This window comes from Monodelphis domestica, chromosome 5 (genome assembly GCF_027887165.1).
Source record: "Monodelphis domestica isolate mMonDom1 chromosome 5, mMonDom1.pri, whole genome shotgun sequence".
In the NCBI taxonomy this organism is placed as follows: Eukaryota; Metazoa; Chordata; class Mammalia; order Didelphimorphia; family Didelphidae; genus Monodelphis; species Monodelphis domestica.
The window spans coordinates 319,107,197-319,115,049 of NC_077231.1; positions in this window are offsets into that span (position 1 = coordinate 319,107,197).

Consider the following 7,853-nt stretch of genomic DNA (forward strand, 5'->3'; position numbering starts at 1 on the left):
TAAAAATTGCACACCCACACAAGAAAAATTGAACTTTTATAGTGGGAGCACCTTGGGATCTTTGAAGAGGCTGAAGTTTCCCCAATGCCATTCATCCCATTTTTCCCCCATTCTGAGCAATTCTGGGCCCAGCACACTATCTGTTCACAGGTCAGTTGGATAGAATTCACAAGCCAGCCTGAGTTGATCAATCTACCACCCTTTCCTCCATCCTGTACACTCTCTTCTCTCCTGGTTTCCAAGATGCCACCTTCTTCTAGCAACCCCCTTACCTCTCAGGCTCCTCTCTTTCATTTGTTAGCTCTTCATCTGCTTCTCCTTCCAATGCCCATATTCTCCAAGGTTCTGTCCTTGGCTCCCTCCTTCTCTCTCTCCACTGTCTCCCTAAGCAAACCCATTTAATCACATGGCTGGCTTCAGCTAGTGTTTACACATTTCCAGCCACAGCTTCTTTCCCAGACTAGATCCAAATCGCTTGCAGTCTGCTGCCTCCTATTTCCCTCAAGAATAATCAACACCTCCTCAATCAACAATGGTTTATGAAGTGTTTATTACGTGTCAGGTATATCCTAAGGAGAGGGGTTTAGAACAGCAGTTGGGAGCTGGACAACTAATATTCTTCTAGGGAAGCTAGAAGGCAAGATCTCGAAGGCCAGAACGACTTGCTTGCCCATACGATACTGGGTCTGGCAAACTTTGCAATTGTTGATGAAACACACACCTTCCATTTTCTATTGTTGTTGTTCAGTTGTTTTAGTTGTGTCCAACTCTTCAATATTTCTTTTTGGAGTTTTCTTGGCAAAAATAACAAAGTGATTTGCCATTTCTTCCTCTAGTTCATTTTACAAACTGAGGCAAAGAAAGTTTAGTGACTTGCCCAGGGTCACACAGCTGGTAAGTGTCTGAGGCCAGATTTGAACTCAGGAAGCTGAGTATTCTTAAATTCAGTCCTAGTGTTTCAGTGCCTTGGGCAGCTCTCACAGACTAGATGCTGCAGAGAAGGTGCATACAGGAAGCTCCTTGAGCTGAGACTTCCCTGTGCCAGTGAAATCCTAGAGCCAATCCTTATTCTTATCTTAATCCCTGTGCACAGATTTGAGCATGAAATGGCCACTCAAAATCTTTCCACGGTTCCTCACTGCTTCCTCAGACTGGAATTCTGGTCATGCACTAATGTGGAGCTCTCCTGCCTTTTCACCCTCTTCCTTGCCATATAACTCACACTACTTACCTTGACTGTCCTTTAAACAGCTCCCACATTCCAACCTCCAGACATTTGCTCATCCCATTTCTTCTAGAATGCCCAGCCTGCTTTTATGTCCTAAAATTTTAGTTTCTAAATCCTAGTTTCAAACCCACCTTCTCCATGGGACCTTCCCAGATCCTCCTGGTTAATAATAAGTCACGAGACACTATTTTTCCTTTTGGGGTTTAGGCTGGAGGGGACATCGTTATCACCAAGTATTATTTGGCAATATGAGAATCAGGAAGGCAGGAAGACTTGAGTTCAAGTCTGGTATTTGTTGCAGGCATACTGTCTGGATGACTCTGGATAAGTCACTTAGCTCTCACATCTCTGAGACGCTAAGTTACAGATGAAGTGCCAGTCTGTATGCACAGCAAGAGAGTCCTAAATTAGTGAAATCATGTCAGGACTTTCCCTCATTTCTATTTTTTTTCGGTCAATCAATTAATAAAAAATGTATGAAGTACCTACTATGTGCCAAGCACTGCACTAAGGACTGAGTATACAAAAAGAAGCAAAAAATAGTCTCTGCCCTCAAGAAACTTACAATCTTGGGGGGGGGGCAACAAGGGAACAAATATGTGCAAAGAAACTAATAGAGGGATAGCGCTACGATTAACCTGGGTTTATTGGGTGTGGGGTGACATAGTCAGACCTGAGATGCAGGAAATTCCTTTTAGAGCTTTTTCAGGAGAGATTGCAGGAAGGCAGCATTTCCCCTTGCTCCCCCCTGAATAGATTACTGCAATAGGCTTAGGTATAAGGTGGAGGACCTCCAACAGCAGGATGGTGACAGTGTCAGAGAAGAGATTGGGGCATATTCGAGGGATGTTGAAAAGGCCACAGTTGGGTGGCTGCGGGACCCTGGACAGCCTCTTAGTGTCTCTAGCAGCACGAGAGATAGTTTGTGTCTGCATCCTCTCACCTCCCGTGTCCCTCGATACACCATGTTCTGAACACAATAGATGCTGATGGAGACGCAAGGCTGTCACAAAGTCAAAAGAATGATGGATTTGCAGCGAGATGAGGCGTGGGTTCCAATTTCAGCCCAGTTCCTTATTGACTGTGGGGCACTAAGCAAGTCCTTTTGTTTCTCTCAGCCTTAGCTTCCTCGGTTACAAAATGGGGGCAAATCATAATCCTACTTTCTACCTCAAGGGATGTTGTGAGTAGCAAATTTGGGGAGGCCCTGGATTAATGGGAGCCATTATCATCTACTTGTCCACTGAAGTATGTGGGTCACCAACTCCTCCTCTATACCTTAAGAAAGCTAAAAACAGAGAAGCACCTGAGTGTGTTGGCCCAGTCCCCCCTGGTAGTCTCCTTACTTCCTTTCCTCTGTCCCTGATTAGTTTAACAACTAAAGGAGAAATGAGAGTGGGCAAATCAACCCAAGGGGTTTGTGGGTAGAATCCAGGAGGATCCATAGCCTTGGATGAAAAGAAAATTACACAGTGCCTTCCACTAATAGCAGCTGGTGGTGCAGAAGATAAAAGGCAGGAAAATCCTAATGAAAATTTCATCTCAAACATTTACTGGCCGTTTGATCCTGGGCAAGTCACTTAATTTCTGTTTGCTTCTGTTTTCTCAAACAAAAAATGGGGATAAGAAGAGCAGTGCCCTCTCAGTGTTGTGAGGACTGAGTGAAATAATTTGTAAAAGCACTCAGGACAGTGCCTGGCACATAGTAGGTATTATATAAAAGCTTGTTTCCTTCCCTTCTCTTCCCCTTTCTACTCCCTTTCCTCCACTTTCTGTGCTTGAAGTCAAAACAAATCAATTTTAACATGACTGAAATCAAGGAGTCATGGAGAGATAAGAGTTCATATGAAAGGAAAGAAATTGAGGGTTCTTGCTGTCTCCAAGGAGAAGACAAATCAACAGTGACAAGCAAGAAGGAAGATAATCATGTCAGACCCTAAATTCATTCCTAATCCTATCCCTAACTAAAAGAAGCAGAGTATGAAGAGCAAGAGAGAGGTGCCCTGCTGTCCTCTAATGCAGGGGTCCCCAAACTTTTTACACAGGGGGCCAGTTCACTGTCCCTCAGACCATTGGAGGGCCGGACTATAAAAACCTAACCCTAAGCCTAACCCTAACCGGGCAGCAGTACACAGTGTGGAATCCCCTCCCCCAGATCACTGCTCACCATGCTGACATCTTCCATTGTGCAGCCACGTAATCCTTTGCGTGGCTCCTCATTCTAAGGCACCACACAAAGGATTAGGTCACCGGAAGTAGCATTATATATGAGTGACACTATGCTTTGTGGTGCCGCCACATACAGTGCTCCTCTCACTGACCACCAATGAAAGAGGTGCCCCTTCTGGAAGTGTGGTGGGGGCTGGATACATGGCCTCAGGGGACCACATGTGGCCTGTGGGCTGTAGTTTGTAGACCCCTGCTCTAATCTGTTCAATTCACTTTTCTAGACTTTTGTTCAACTCAGAGCATCACATTTTATGAAGATGATTGAATGAAAGAGCTTCCAAAGGTTTATTTTTCATTTTTTAATAATGAAAAAGTTCATATCATTATGTACTTTAGGTATTTTACATCATTTAAGTACCTCCCCTTTCTCAAATGTCATACATATCTTAATTATTTCATTTATCACCCTTCTAGGTATGAATGTACTCAATTCAACTGAATCAAAAAGCTTTAAGTTTTCTCTTTCCCTTTTTATGCGTCTCTGGAGTGTTTTTGCTCATCAGATTTTCTTTTCAGAAATACATGTACAAAAATATTCATAGCTGCGCTCTTTGTGGTGGCAAAAAATTGGAAAATGATGGGATGCCCTTCCATTGGGGAATGGCTGAACACATTGTGGTATCTGTTCATGATGGAATACTATTGTGCTCAAAGGAAAAATAAAGTGGAGGAATTCCATGGAGACTGGAAAGACCTCCAGTAATTGATGTAGAGTGAAAGAAGCAGAACCAGGAAAACATTGTACATAGAGATGGATACACTGTGGTACAATTAAATGTAATGGACTTCTCTACTAGCAGCAATGCAAAGAATGACCCAGGACAAATCTGAGGGACTAATGATAAAGAATGTATCCACATAGAAAGAATGAATCCACATCCAAAGAAAGAACTGTGCAAGTAGAAATACAGAAGAAAAATATTTCCTTGATCACATGGTTCGTTGGGGACATGATTGGGGATGTAGATTCTAAATGATCACGCTGTTGAAAATATTAATAATATGGAAATAGGTTTTGACCAATGATACATGTAAAACCTAGTTGAATTGCTCATTGATTACAGAAGGAGGGAGAGAGAAGGGGAAGGAAAGAATATGAATCATGTAACCATGGCAAAATATTCTGAATTAATTAATTAAATAAAAAATTTTAAAGGTAACTGGGAAATAGTTAACAAAATAAATAAAAATTTTAAAATTTTTTTAAAAATTTAAAAGATTTTCTTTTCAACTCTATTTTTTTTTTCTGGTCAGGAATGCCTAAATTCTTCTATTTTGTCAAACATCAATTTCCCCCCTTATTATCAGTTTTGGTGAGTATGTAATTCTAAATTATAATCCTAAATCCTTCCTCTTTTGAAATAACATATTTCATGTCTTCTAGTCTTTTGATGTAGAAGCTGCTAGATCCTGTATAATCCTGAATATGGCTCCTTAATATTTGATTTATTTTTCTGGCTGCTTGTAGAACTTTTTCCTTGACCTTGGAGTTCTGGGATTTGGCCACAATAACCCTGGGGTGTTTTATTTTGAAATCTCTTTCAGGAGATGATAACTGGACTCACTCAATTTCTATTTTCCCCACTTGTTTATGGATATCAGGCCATATTTCCCTGATGATTTCTTGTATATGCTAAGATTCTTTAAAAATTTTTGGCTTTCATATATTCTGATGATTCTTAGATTATCTTTTCTGTATCTATTTTCCAGATCAAACACTTTCCCAGGGATATATTTTAGATTTTTTTCTATTTAATTTAGTTCACTTTTTGTACTTTGTCTGATTGTTTCCTGATGTCTTATGCTGTCATTATTTTCTACTTGTCCAATTCTAATTTTTAGGGAATTATTTTCTTCCTTGAACATTTGTATTTTCTTTTCCATTTGGTCAATCCTACTCTTTGAAGAATTGTTTTCTTTGGTGTGTGTGTGTGTGTGTGTGTGTGTGTGTGTGTGTGTGTGTGTTGCCTTGATTTCCATTTGATTGATGCTATTCCTGAGGGAGTTTTCTTCAATGTATTTTTGTTCCTTGCTTTCCTTTGATATCTTCTAGTTTTGAGAGAGTTTATTTCTTCCATGAATTTTTCCCCAGCAAGTAAAATTTTGGTCAATTCTCTTATTATGTGGTTTTTATAGTTATTTTCAAGTTCTTCCAGGGGGCCTGACATCCTTTCATACTTTCCTTTGAGGTTTCATATATTACCTTTTGGGCATTGTTGTCCTCTTCTGAGTTTGTATTGTGGTCTTCCCTGGAACTGAAGTAACTTTCTATGGTCAGGTTTTTTTTTAAATTTTTGCTTTTTATTTTTCTAGCTGCTGTCCCCCTATTACCTTATCAAGTCACTGAGGTAATTATTTCTTTCTGGGATAAAGAATGCATGGTTCCAAGCTTGCAGAGTACTTTTCTCTGGTGCTTGGAGTGGACTCAGCTTCCTTGGTTTCTTAGTGTATCTGTTAAGAGGTGGCCCTGTTAACTTTCCCTGGGGAGGTCTATAGCTATTTTTTCTAGATGTATTTATCAACTTGTGCTACCAGTTCCCTCACTGTTTAATGGGCTGGGCTGATACCCATGCTGCTACTTCCCTTCTCTTGACAAGTGGCCTGGGCTAGGCAAGTCACCTGCTCTAGGTTGTAGCACATCAGGTGCTCAGCTGCCACACAGGAGTGAGTAGGTTACTATAGTTCCAAGAACCCCTCTCTGCTCTCCTGGAGTCCCAGGGCTCTGCTGCCATAGGAGAGTTTGTGGGTATTGTAAAAAGGAATTCTTTAATTTCTTTAATTTAATGAGGGAACTTACAGGCTAAGATGGCCAAAGAGTAGTAGCAAGGAGCTGTTTCTCCTCACAACTAATGGATGTGAAAAGCCTCAAAAGGATGAGAAGCATTATCAGATGAATGAAGGGTTTCTACTGTAGGGTTCAGACTTGGAGGAAGGCAGGGTTTGGGCATATCCACACTCTAAGGGGATAGAATTGCTCATACCAAGGAGTGAACTGATAACCCCTCCCCCACTACACCTACCACACCAGAGTGAGAGTAAGCACACTAGAATCAGAGCAAGTGCGAGGCAGTCATTAGGTTTTCATGGGAGGCTGGTTGAGGGGATCATGGACTTGCCCCTGAGAGCAGCAAGACTTGGGACCCTAGGAAGCTGAGAAGTGTGGAGCTTGGGCACAGAGACAGGGCAGAGAGGGGTTGCCCATAGCAGAGGCAGTGGAGATTGAAAAATAGCCTCAGGGCAAACAAAATATCATTGAAGCTCAATACACAGAGAGCTGCCTACACTTCTCACTTGGACTTCTGGCTGGGAAGAAAGAAAAAACTAACATAATAATGGCCAATACCCAAGAACTACAATCTATAACTACCAAAAAAAAGAAAAAAGAAAAAAAAGAAAAAGCCTTTGACTCCGGATAATTTCTACTTAGAGAAACAACAAACTACAGAGGAGACCACAGAGGACAAAAAACAAGCAAACACATCCAAACTTTAAAAAAAAATTGAAATTGGTCACAAGCTCTCCAAGGAATCATACTGGAATTTGAGAGCCAAGTTAAAAAGATAGGACAAACTTGGCAAGAAAAGTGGGAAATAGTTCAAAAAGAAAATAACATTTTAAAAGACAAAATCTCTCACTTGGAAAAAGAAGCCTAGAAATCAAATGAAGTGATAAGAAATTCAAGACCAGAAATGAGCTGCTGGAAGCCATGAAAAGCAGGATAGACCAAACTGTAAAGGCAAATCAAAAGAGTACAGCTGAAAACTAGTCTTTAAAGACTAGAATTGGACAAGTAGAAGTTAATGCAAGACAGCAAGAGTTAATAAAGCAATGTCAAAAGATTGACAAAATAGAAGTAAACATGAAATATCTCATTGAGAAAATGAATGATTTGTAGAAGAGACAACTTGAGAATCAAAGGTCTACCTAAAACCCAGAAATAAACAGAAACCTGGTTATCATACTACAAGAAATTATCCAAGAAAACTGCCTTGATATTCTTGAACAAGAGGGCAAAATAGGCATTGAAAGAGCCCATAGATCACCTTCTACACTAAATCCTCAAAATACAACACCCAGGAATGTAATTTCCAAATTTAAGAGCTTTATTGCAAGAAAATATTGCAAGAAGCCAGAAAGAGACAACTCAGGTATCAAGGAACATTGATCAGTATTACACAGGATCTGGCAGCCTCAACACTAAAAGACATCAAGGCCTAGAATATTATATTCAGAAAGACAAGAGAATTGGGTCTACAACCAAGGATCATCGACTCATCAAAACTGACTATATACTTCCACGGGAAAGTATGGGCATTTAACAAAATAGAAGATTTCCAAGTACTTATAAAGAAAAGACCAGAATGAAATGGAAATTTTGATGTCCAAATAAAAAACT